Source organism: Cygnus olor, chromosome Z (assembly GCF_009769625.2).
Source record: "Cygnus olor isolate bCygOlo1 chromosome Z, bCygOlo1.pri.v2, whole genome shotgun sequence".
Lineage (NCBI taxonomy): Eukaryota > Metazoa > Chordata > Aves > Anseriformes > Anatidae > Cygnus > Cygnus olor.
This window is the reverse complement of record NC_049198.1, coordinates 12,912,491-12,925,771: the sequence shown is the minus strand read 5'-3', so window position 1 is coordinate 12,925,771 and position 13,281 is coordinate 12,912,491. Positions and strand designations below refer to the sequence as shown.

Here is a 13,281-nt window from a genome sequence, read left to right as displayed (position 1 = left end):
AGATCCCCTCCTCGTTATTTATAGACACTATTTATCCGTCTTCCTTTGAAATTTTGTCATGAATTTTAGAGCGAGTAATTAACAATGTGGAAGCAGGCTCCCCCCCTCCCCGGGTAATGGAGCAGTCCGCTGGGTTCCTCAGCGCCGACTCTCGGCTTTTAACTCCTTTTCCGCCAAACCCCGACCCTTACGTGTAAAAGGTCATTTCTTTCAGACAAATGGCTTGGGTCCTGCCTCGAGCCCCGCCGCACTTAAACATCTGGGAGAGGGCGGTCAGGGTGGTAAGAGCCCTCTCATATGGACGGTGCAAAACGGTGGAAACGGCTACTGTCTCCCCAGGTGGACTTAGATGCCACCAGGTAAAGTCACCCATCGTGAGTTGCTATGAAGTGTTGTGGAGATAAGTGACAATGCTTAAATATTGATTGGGTAAACGGCTTCTTCTTTTCCTTTTCCTTTTCCTTTTCCTTTTCCTTTTCCTTTTCCTTTTCCTTTTCCTTTTCCTTTTCCTTTTCCTTTTCCTTTTCCTTTTCCTTTTCCTTCTTTTCCTATTTTGATTTGCAATGTAAACCTCTGTAGATCCTGCTTGTTGGCTACCTGCCATCGAAGTCAGTGATCCCCCCCTCTCTGGAAGACATGCCTCAGTCAAGAGAGAGCGGTTGCTCCTTTCAGGTAGGTTAAGTCACATTCCAGAAACAACATTTTTTTTTCTCTTATCTAAGTTGTAACTGGAGATAAGGAGATGACCCAACCTGAGACCTGGGGTCCTACCCTACAGTTCTCAATTTAAGCACTTAAGTGTCTACGGTGAGACAGATACAGGTTTGGTCTTTCCTGATTACAATTTCTAATGAATTAAATAAAATTGTACCAAAAGTACTTACATATTAAAATAATGTACCGTGAGGAGTCTTAGATCGAATTTCTGTTTCTTCAACTATTCTTCCATTTCTCTATTCCTGCTTCCCTTCAACTGGCAATTCAATCCCTCAAAAAGCTTAAGTTATACTATATAAAGCTTATGAAAAACCTATTGACTTCTTTTCTGTTCTCAGCCTCTTCAGTCTCTTGACTGTATTGAACACTAGAAACCCCATTTCCCTTACTCAGAGTTTCCTCTTGGATTCAGAGCAGTGTCTCCCTCTGGTATTTTCTGTGCCCCTCTGCAAATGTTCTTTGGCTGCAAATGTTTTCCTCCTGTTATTTTCTTTCTCTTATATCTTTGCTGGATCAAGATCTTTCTTTGGACCACATTTTTTTTCCATTATCTTTCACTCTCTAATTCCCTCATGATACTGTTCTGAACCATACTCAACCATATGGTAAGAACTATTTACCTTTTTAAAGTAAGAAATGGGGGAATATGGCTTGAACTAAATGCAGAAGAAAATTATTACTTTTACAGCAGTTTATTAAGATTATAAGGGATGTGCTGGTAGCAGTGAACATGTGGAAAGAGTTCTGGTAGAATTTCTGCAAGTTCGTGTCTCCTGCACTAGACAAAGCAAAGAATTTCTTTAGTGCAGGAGACATGAACTTGCAGCTGTTCTTCTACCAGAGATCTAGTGTAGGACACACTGGAGTGTGAGGATTAGAGGACTACACTAGTTCAGGAGACACTTTTCCGGAAGCCTCCCAAGTTGTTTGTATGGATGCACATGTGCTAACTCATAGAGTGCTTAAGGCCAAGCAAGGTAAGTTACTTATATTGCTGTCTGATAATTAGTGGATACTGGTATCACATTTCCTATAATAAACTAGCATTAGAATATTTAAATTTATTACAGCTTTATAACTTCTTGTCTGAAAAGTGTTTTACACATTTGGTTTATATTTCAACATTAGGCCAAGTTTTCTAGTCTAGAAAGCACACAACTGCAACTACAACCCTTAAAAGTAAAAAGAGAAGGAAACCATTTTGCAAAATAACAACAATAAATGGCAAGATTTTGATTAATACAATGCATAAGAGAAATGCCTGCTTTTGCTTAGGGAACTTGTGCAAGTTTTTTTTAAAAAAGGGTAAACAAGGGTATTGTATTCACTCTGTGAGTTTAGTTGTTTGCTTCTCTTCAGTCAAATGTAGAGCTTTTCCTTTTCATATGAAGTGTTGGGAGCAGTGGGAACTTCTGAAGTTGTGAAGTTGTGGTTGATTGAGTTGCACTCCCAATTTCTCTGGTTAGGCTACAAAGAGCAGCTCTTTTCTCTCCCACTGCAGTCTCAGAAATGCTTATGATTTTTATTTATTTATTTATTTATTTTGTAAAAATCCACAGCTTATTTTTCTTCCTTCTTGTTTGGGTTCAGTCTTCATCTTTTCAGAACAGCCATAACTTTTCCTTACAGTAGGCACCTTGACCTTCTGTTTGTTGACATTTCAGGCTCTCCATACCAATGCTTTTTTTGCAGTGCCTTAAATTGAATGTCCCTCATGGCATCTGTCAGCTTCTATCTAGTTCTCATGTTAAGAAATTCAGTATTAGGATTATATTTGCAGTAAGTTTATTTAGGTATAGAAATACATAGCTAGGTCAGAAGAAGAACTCTTAATCATGACATGTTGAGAGAGAAATGACACTGTTTAATCATTTAATTCTGGTTTGGAAAATACCCTAAAATATCCTAGCCACAATAAAATGTCTGAATTACAATTCCCCTTTGATGTCTGTGAAAATACCAATAGATCTTTTACATTTTAGCACTGTTTTATGTAAAATTTGTCCTGCAACCCATTTTTCCTGTACTGCTTTGATGGGATTATTGCTTTATAGATGCAGTAAGAGAAAATGTTATGTCTTCCTTTATTCTGTGAATTTTTACCCTAAGATATGTTTTGCTGTAGTGTTTTTCTCTTGTACTTATTTCAAGGGTTGAGCAAATTATGTCCAGTTGTTCTATTTCCATAAAATAATCATGCCAGTTTTGTGGCTTGTTCATTTACAAGAAAATATCATTTGTAGAGAATGTTCACTTCCCATCACAGCAAGGCAATAGTTTAATTTTTAACCTACAAGAATGGAATTTATAGCATTTGAAAATATCCTGATCATTTCTGTCTGAAATGGTAAAAGGTTAAGACAGGTGATGTACCCAGAGCTGTTGGGCTGTTTTTGTTTGTTTGTTTGTTAGTTTTTAATATTTCTGGTCTAACATTCAGTCTTCTGAGAGAACATCTGGCAGGATAAAGCAGGTAATGTGAAATCCATCAGTTAGGGCATTCAGTCAAGGATCTTCTTCCAAACCAATGAAGTTTGGAAGCATTATGTGTGCATCTGTGGAAAGTAACAAGTGTATTCCTAGGCACTGTCCTCAAGAGCAGGATCGACAGAAAGCAACTACTATTACCGCCTGTCCACAGCCATTGCTCCAGTGCTTCATATTTCCTCCCCACTAGATGGTGATATAGGAAAAGCTCTGTCTTCCCTGTTTGAAGGAGAACGGGTTAATCTCCTATGAGCTATCAGAAAGCAATACGTTCAGTCTTATGTAGTCTTTTAGACGTAAGTGGGCAATTAGGTGTGCTCTCAAACAGAACTTTTCTCCTGTTTTGTAGAAGGTGCAGTGTATGGTAAGATTAGGAAGAAAGATGAACTTAGCTCATGTGAGTCTGAATAATTAATATATAAATACATGTGGTGATAATACTAATGTGCAAACTTATTAGGACACTTTCAAGGAAGATATATTTTAGAAATTTGACATTCTAAGCTTGTCTAACTTGAAAAGAATGGTTTAATTCAGCACATAGCAATCATACAGCATGACTGACTGTGTGAAAGGCCCTAGTTGTAATCAGAGAGAACAGTGTCTGGAACTGCTTGTGATACAGGGACTTAGATATGTAAAGACAGAAGCAGAAACTGGAGCTATGTATACATTTAGAAGAACTGGCATTTTTGACAAAAAAAAAAAACACAAAACAAAATAGAAATGGTACAGCATTAGACAACTGGATGTTACAGAGCTGTGCAAAAGTAATAGTACATATGGAAAGTAAATGGTGACAATTCAAAGTCTCACATTTCTTTCTTAAATGGGGAACGTCAGTTTCTTAAAGAGATGAAAATCCCCTTCACTTTAGCAGTTTATAAGTGTGGGTCACATACAAAATATTTACTCCACAACTCTTACTCCCCAGTAATTTTTCTGCTGCTTTCTCTCATGCTCTATATGTTATCTGAGTGCTTATTCTCAAGACCTGGTACTTCTAAAAGGGCGTGGGTTTTCAGAGGTGCAGGCTACCCCCTTGTAAATATAAGGTATGGTATACAGGGCAGTGAATAATAAAATTCATTTGGAAAGCCTTTTCTGGGGACAGAAGGACCATCCTGCATCTGAGTAGAGGAAAAATCTCTAAGTACAGGCTGAAGTTGAAATTGTCATGATCAAAGGGCACTTTAAACATGTTCATCTCTGAGAGATGAGTATCATTCACAATATTTTATAAAAAAGTGAATGTGAGAAATTTTACAAGACACTGGCAAGTTTTGAGATGCTACTCTGCTGTGGCTCAGTGTCTCTAAAATACAGAGGCAAGACTTATTACTACTTTGAAAAAGAAATCTGAATCCTGTCAACCAAATAATAGAGACATTACTTTGCCTTCCTGTTTCATAAGGCCTCATTTATAGCTAATATTTATGCTGTTACATTTGTATTTATGTAATATTTGTATTTATAATAGTGACAATATATACTACATTTATAAATTAGTTCAGGTCTGAACTGAATATTTTAATAGACAATAGGTAACTCTGATTTCAAAATGCTAAACAACTTCAAAAATTAATAGAGGAGAAAACTAGAGATAAGTACATGTCACAAAGTTTGTTTTTGTGGTATTGTAATCATTAGAATTAGGTTGTCTGAAATACTTTTGTTTAGATAGAAGATTTTATAATATCTTAGTTTTCATTATCTTGGCTACAGAAAAATTAAAAATACCTGAAAATGTCACAGAAATTATTTTCCTCTTTGTATCCTGCTGTCTGAAAATCAGTGGGATTATCATTTCAGAATTAGATACATACACAAAATTGCTGTTATTTTAATTAATGTTTTCTGTAGATAACACTTTATCTGTTACTCTAAGCAAGATTTTAAGAAGTTTATTAATCATTGATAAGTTAGATTTTTTTACAGAGAGACTCAATGAATTGCTCAGAACAGTTAACTAATCAAACAATTGCTTCACTGCCCACACTGAAAAATGAGATTTGCTGGTATGGATTGTTTTATAAGTATGATTATTAACATCGGATACCAACACAACCTGTCTGAACCTGAGTAGTTCGGACCTTCCTTTTGACTTCATGAGAGTACCTTGAGGTTATCCATCATCCCATCTTACCATATCTCTTATGATTACAAGAATGTCCTCTTCACATCATTGATACTTATTATCCCATCTTTACAGGGACATCATAATGGAGAAATCTGTAAGCATTTCTCTTTATTACTATTGCTCTGATCAGGACCAGATGACCTGCGTCCTGCCTACACTGTAGCTTCCACCATTAGAAACATCAGTAGAGCTGCATTAGTGGAAGGAAGACAAACAAACAAAACTCCATACAAAGATTTCTTTAAGACTGTCCTACGTTTGCTGGAATTTCCATATGCTATTTCATTTTCCCTCTTATCTTTACTGAGACAAGTGTTCAGACATTAGCTACTGCAGAAAGGTCCTGTCCACCTTACTCTGGGAACACATATATTTTTAGCACATTTTTCTAATGCCTTACTTGGTTCCCACAGTCATTTCAGCTTCTAATCTGAAGTTGCTGTCTTCATTTTTACAACGTACCATAGTCTTACATTTAAAAGAGACAGCTAGATACCCTCTATTTAAAAGATACAGGTGAAATCATTATTTCACAGTCTCATAATTGGTGTGAATGATTTTTGGAAACACAGTATTAGATACTAGATTTCCAAATTTGAAACAGGAAGACTTAACATAGCAAAAAAATAGTGGAAAAGTGTAAAAAAAAGTGTAAAATAGGAAAGTTAATAAAGTGGTAAAGCAACAGCATTATCAAAGTAGTCAGTGCTGAGCAAAGAAGTGATTTTTTCCTTCTTTTGATGATGCGTGTCAGCCATCACAAAGTTTGGGTGTCTGCCAGAAGCTAGCAGAAATTTGAAAATATATTTACTATAATGTAAGAAAGGTTACGAGAGCATTCTGAGTGAGGAATACATGGGAACTGGGAAGACAGTGTAATAGGAAAATTAAGAGCTGAGGTACACACTGGAGTGGTCCAAAAGATCTGTGAAATGTGATTTGCCTCTAAAGAGAAAAGTTCATGTTTTCCCCTATACCTGTGTTTATCCTTGTGTCCATTATTTGTATGGCTTAGTATTATTTCTACCAATTTGCCTGGGGTGAACATCAGACTTTCTATGCTGTGGTTCTAGCTCTGGTGGGAAAATAATTAATAACAATAACTTTATCTGATGATGACTATGTTGTGATGTGGGAATTATAAGAGTTTTACAAGGAGGAAAGAAAAAAAGTAATCTAGAATCATGTCTTGAAATAAACCAACTAACATCATTACATTTAAGTGATAGAAATAATGGCTTTAGAGAAAAGTTTACAGAAATGCACTGAGAATCAAGTCTTAGTCCAACACACTTAGTGGTGAATTTATTAATCAACACAAGATTTAAAATGGTGCTTATATATCATAACAGGTAGACACAGCAAATACTGACACTCAAAACTAACAACCAGTTTATGCTGCTCTGGAACATGATTTATGTCTTGATTTTTAAGACTCACAAATGTGAATTATACTTTCTTAACTGTGTTCCTACAAATTCCATACATACAACCATGAAATAATTGTTCTCATAGTGTAGCTATTGAGTTTTACATCTAATTGACTATTTGCATGAATGAAAAACTGCCATATCATGTTTCTCTCCTAAACAGAATCAGTACATGCCATTGTGCACATAGTAATTTTTGAATTCAAACCATAGAATCTGATGGTAATTTATTGATTGTACAGTGTCTTCAGTAATACACACATATTCTTTATTTCCATTTTGAACCAAATCACTAATTTCCTAGTACTTTTGGGTAACCTTGACATATATAATTTTTTTTTTCCAATTGAAGAGAAGAAATGGATTGCACTGCAGAAAAAGTTGTCTGTAAAATAACTGTGTTTCAGACTTTGTGATAATGCTGAACTGACTACTGGAAAAAAGACATCCCTTGTTTGAGACCCAGTCACTGTTGTTCGTTGTACAGTGTTACTGTAAAGCTTGGAATTTTCTTCACAGCAGCATTTGGCTTGGGCAATTTCAAATATATGGGAGCTATAGAATACCAGATTTCTAGTTAGAAACAGTTAGTTTTCTGAATAAGAGCTACATTTATGCTACAGTGATTCATTTGTGTCTCATTTTCAACCCTGTATGTGCCTTACAGTCCTTTAACATTAGCTTCTCCTCTGTCCTTTTGTTGTTTCTTGCCATTGTTGCCGCTGTCCGTTTGTGTTCATTAACTCCTGGGATATGGATCTTCCATCCCTTCCAGCTCAGCTAATTTTCTGTTTTCTGAGCTGAAGTATGGAATCTGTATGGAATTCTAATCCTCATTCTTGATTGCTAAAAAATCTAGTGACTTTGTTTGAAAGAGAATATACGTGTTGTTGTTTATAACAGTCATTTGTTAGTGGAGAGCGCCAGCAATCTTCACTGACAAATAAGAAAGTGAGAAAACAACCCCTCAACCAAAATAGTTTGTGGCTTAGATAAGCAGCTAAGAGAAGAAGGAGTGAATGAGAAAGAAGGCAAAAGTAGAACTGAGCAGTTTGTTTAAATTCTTTTGTTTGTTCCCTGATTATTAATTTATTTGCTTAGTAGTTTGAAAATGCAGAGTATTTTGTTTCCTCTTACTAGTTTGTGAATGTTTCATTGTAAGGAGATCTGACATCTGTGGGTCTTATAATCATCTTTGATTATAAGACTATAATCAAAATATAGAGGGAAAAAAAAATCCTCATGTTTTTCTGTTAGAGAACTTAAAAGATTTGTGTAGCAAAAGAAAAGCGAATGTTTTTAACAAGCTATTATTGTAAATTCGGAGAAATAATCTATTGATGTCAGTACATCAGACAAATCTCATTTCTGCAGAGTATTACATTATTCAACCTTGGGATGGGGGCAACAGTTACTTTAGTGTTCACTATGAGATTTTCATTTTTCAGAGAAACTTACTCTGTCAAAGAATCTTTGATATGATTTATGTACTCTCCTAAGTTGTGTAAGATTCTGCTAATACAATTTAGAGCAGATGCATTCTCTTAATAGAAAGTGTGACAGGCAAGAGTAAAAGCATTTTAAAATTGTCTCAAAGCATCATATATGTGCTATGACCCACATGGATAAGACTGCAAATACTAGGACCAGGGCCAGGACATATCCAAATATGTTTCTATTTATGGTAGTTTCCATACCAAGAATCTTTTGTAATCACATCAAAAAGATGATGAAAGCTTCCCCAGTAAGATCTCAGGCAAGGTTAATGGTGCAAGTACTGCCTGCTTTCCTGCAAAGATGAATCATTCAGTGGGCAAAGTACAGCCTCAGCTGGAGCAAAGAAGTTTAATTTGCATACTGTATGCCTGCAGTGATGAACAGCCCTCGGAATTTGGAAGAACAATGTGGTGTGTCTTTTCCCTTGGAAAAAGCTTATTTGACAATTACTTTGCTATGCTTTAGTAGCCACTTTGGACAGTGTGATTCCCCTCAAGTCTGATCAACAAAAGAGCTCGTTAAATAATAACATACTGCTTTAATTTTTATTTCACTGGCTAAGTACGTATCCTGCTAGGGAATCTTATGGACTTAAACATGGATTTTCAAACAAATTTCTTGCTCACGATTCTGCAGCCATTTCATTTTCCTAAGTTTCTTTAGAACTCTGTGTGACTATTTCTCCAGACATAACAGATGTCCTGTACTATTATTATTAAATCATATTATTTAATCTCATATAATTTTCATAAATGATTCATTAAACAAGGTATAAAATTTAGTACATTACAATAAAAAATACATTAAAATAAAATTCAGATTAAGGTTTACTTTCCATGAAAGACATATTCTAATTTATAATAATAAGTGAAATATCTTACTAAAACAGTAATTAAAGCAACCATCTGTAGGAGACAATGGTCTTAAAAGGTTGTCTTGCTAGGTTATAAATGGTCTTAAGGGAAATTAAGTGTGAATGTAAGGGGACTTCTGAAATTGTATCAGACAGTCCTGGTCTCGTGTTTAGTGGTGCTGATATATTTTGGAATTACGGGTCTATAAAACAACTTCAAAGTGTTCAATATTTTTTTTCCTATGGTAATAACACCATAATGATCTAAATATATTTTCACACTGGGACAGGTATTTGGTTATAGGCTAATAATGACATTACCATAGCTTGACATCTTCCTGGTGTTACTGAGCTGTTGAAAAATTTTGCATCTAAGATTTGCATCATACATTTTGCATTAAAATAAATAGTTCTATAACTCACAGTAAAAATGCTTATGTTGATAATCTGTTCTAGTGTTCGAGTTTGCCAGTTTTAAAAGAACATGCTAACATTTTGCACTGTTTGGAAACACAGTCAGTAAAGCACTCGTTTGTGCAGCAAGTATCAAAACAAATTAAGCAGATAACAACTATACCAAGGTAAACTAAATTAAATATAATAGGAATAGGATTAGATTTTATTTACAAATGAACATCATAAGGCATTTCATCTAGTAAGGTATACTTAACAAAAAGTATCAAAATAAGGAGGAGGACCTGCAAATCTTATTCCCTAATCAAGACTATGATGTGTTTGGCCTATCTGACTTCATAGGATCAGTCTCATGACTGAAGTATGAATAAAGAGTGCTAAGCCTTATTAGGAAGGAAAGACAAAAGAAGAGGAATAAGATATTTGGCTGTATACTGAGGCATACGAGCTTGGTCTAAGAGGCAGAATCTGTCAGGAGATAAACCTGTTTAAACTCCATTGTGCCGAAAATAAAAGTACAAAGACCAAAGAAAAATAAAAAAGGTGCTTTCATGGTTAAATAGAGTCAGATACAGAACATCAGTCCAAGGCAATGGAGTAGATGAGATCATTTCAGACTTGGCTGACCTTTGGTAGTATTACAGTAGATAGCAGGATGTAAAGTAGGAACAAGTCTTTGGAACACATTGACTTTTTTTTTTTTTATTAATTATTATTCAAACAGTAAGAAGAAGAAACAGGGTGAAGTGCATCTGTTGTTGAAATCATGTACAGAGTTATCTGAGAATTCGAAGGTGAAAAATAACAATGGTGAGTGTAGTCAAGAAGTTATAGAATTCATGATCCCTGGAAGAGATTAAAAAGAGCATTTGTAAATAAAATCGCATATGAGAAGATTCTTATGGAAAAAGGAGCTCAGGAATGCCAGATACTTAGGAAAAAAATATTAACGTCAGAGATGAGACATATTTCAATGTGAAGCAGGTTAGAATAACCAAATTCAAAATGCAGGGTTGAAAATGTCAATTCTGTAAAGAAAAATCATGGATTACTAGTAGCTAACTTGAATATGTGTCAGCACTGTCATGTCCAATAATAAAGCACGATATTTAGATCCTTAAGTAGGAGTTTCCTGAGTAAGATACAGGAATATGTTCACCGTATTTGAAACTGATATAGCCAAAAGCGGAGTATTTTGTTCAGTTTTAATCACTGTGTTTCAAGAAAGTTGTGGACAACTGGAGAAAGCCTACAAAAGATCAATGAGAATAATGTCCCGGAAGGAATGACATGCATAACAACTTTGAATGAATTCAGGCTGTTCAGCAAAAAGAAGGAAGAGCTTTCTTGAGAAAGCTCTCAGGGCTACGTTCAAACATCCAAAGTGTATCCAAAAATAGTAAGTGGTACAACGTGTGCTCTGGATGAGACAAGAAATAACAGCTAATTTTGTAGGAAGGAAGATTTCAGCTAAGCGTTAGAGAACAAAAAGTCCAACAGTTTAACACTGTAGTAGTTAAACACAGGAGTAGATGGCCTTGACAGGTTGTAGAATCTCTCTCACTGAAGGTTTAAGGACAGGTGCTGTGAATAGCTTAGATTTTGCCTTTGCTCAAGACAACAGACTAAATGAGTTCCCTGTCAATTCTGTTTGGTTATTAGATTTTACTTTGTACTACTTTACAACATGAAGTCAGCTTTGAGAAGAATACAGAGTAGCAGAAAGGTAAATACATAGTTTTTATCTGAATGATTGTCCTTTATTAATACATATAAAATATATACATTATTATTAATTATGCATTAATAAAGGACAATCATTCAGATTTTACATATTTTTTTCAGATATATGCATCATATTTGCTATGTGATTTTAAAAGCAGAAGACCTGCATTTTTTGGTTCCAGCTGGAATGTCAGATTGCAAGAAAGAATATAACCAAATTTCATCTCTCTAATGAGACACTGATGATGAACATGGTTTGTAGTAATTCACTATATTGTAGAAATAACGGGATTTATGCCTATATAAGAATACATTTCTTCAAAGTAACCTGTATAGGTCCAAAGAAATATAAGGAAAGTAAAGCCAGAATTCTTTCTCAAGGAGCAGTGATTTGATCTAGTCTTTTGATTTAAAACCCTTTAGATTATACTTATCTTAAAATCATTTATTTGTAATGAATCTCCGTTAGGCAACAGCTGCAGAGCGTCACTCATGAATCTGATCCTTGGCTGCTGCAATGGCTGTCCTGAGGCTGGTCTTGACAGTGGTACTACATTTAAAATAGACTATATTGAATGAAGTTTGAAGTACGGAGCTGCAGTCAAGAAGCTCTTCGGCCATTAACACTATGTTCATTAGTGGAAAAAAAAATAGTCTCTTATCTTTTCTTATTGTTTGTTTGTTTTCTGTTTTGTTTCTTTTCCCCCCAGAGTACAGCAACTCGGAGATGAAACAAGTCCTTCTCAAGTTGAAAACATCAAGGAGTTTGCTATTGGAAATTGTCTTTGATTAACCAGTTTTCTGTTGATACTTCCTGCTTTATCATTATTTTGACTTTATTATTCATGAGCTACCTTTAAGATACTGTAAGAGTAGTGTTCTAGCCATGGTCGTTTAAGGATATAAGTAAGACTAGAATTGTCCAAGGTAATCAGGGGTTGTAGATGTTAAGTCTGATGGTGATGACCTTCGCGCATAAGCATTTTAAGTAGCTCCCATCAGTTAGTCAACTTTTTTTTTTGTGTGTGTGTGTTCTGTAAATTCTATTTCAAAGAACATATTTCAGTGTCTTTTTTGTTTTAGTTACAATATGTATTATGGTTGTGGTATAGTTTTTCTCCATGTATTTGATGCATTTGCTTGATGAATCATTCAGAGATAAGAGACCTGACCTAAAATCCAATACTGTCAGTAAGAATTTCCTATGCACTTAAAAGGAAATAGAGCTAGGCTCTGAAGAAGTTACCATGACTTTCATGAGCTGCTGTTATTCCAAGAAGCTGTTACAATATTGCTCTTATATCATGTAATGCAGCCTTTGTAAGTTGGTAATATTAAGCAAGACAACGAATTTTGGGATTATCTCCAGAATAGAAACTCACTTTTTCCAAGTATGTGATTTAATTTAGGTTTTTAATATTTTCTAAGGAAGTGTAACTGGAAAAGGAAATCCAGACTGGTTTTATTTCTCTGTGTATTTGGTACTTTTTTTTTGTTGTTCTGACAGTGACCAGTTGATACAAAATGACTAGGTACCCATCTTTAACTCATTTTGTATTTTACCTATCGCAAGTGTAGGTGGTGCATCTTGAAGAAATGCAGGAGGAAACATTTTCTGGAGAATTATTTAACAACTCAGTTCCATTGCATTTTCCAAAGTTAAAAAAAATGTGGACAGTATTTGCAGGTCATATTCTTTTAGGTTTTACTTATGACAATAAAAACAACCACTGTTTTTTCTCCAGAAGCTTTATTACTAGTACCTGTCCTGCTCCAGTGGTTTACAAACATATGGGAAAGCTGATTTCAGTCTTCACCCCAGCAGCATCCACAGTCTGTACTGCCTGGCAAGCAGCTACTCCTTCAGCCAGCATGCATTATGCTTCCTCTTTTCTTGTCCCTGTGATTGGGAAAAAATCTGTGACAAAAGTACTGAAGCCATTGGTTTCACTATTCATTTCCAATTATTTTCCCATAATGCCTATAAAGACTATATCGTGATCATTTTTAGCAAATTA

General features: G+C 35.1%; 1 long non-coding RNA gene across 1 annotated transcript; it reads left to right on the top strand.

Moving 5' to 3' along the window:
• Positions 1-169: 169 nt before the first annotated feature.
• Positions 170-13,002, top strand: LOC121062344. Its single transcript, XR_005815522.1, has 3 exons — positions 170-359; positions 580-672; positions 11,974-13,002. It is a non-coding gene; the product is annotated as an uncharacterized LOC121062344 (long non-coding RNA).
• Positions 13,003-13,281: the final 279 nt, after the last annotated feature.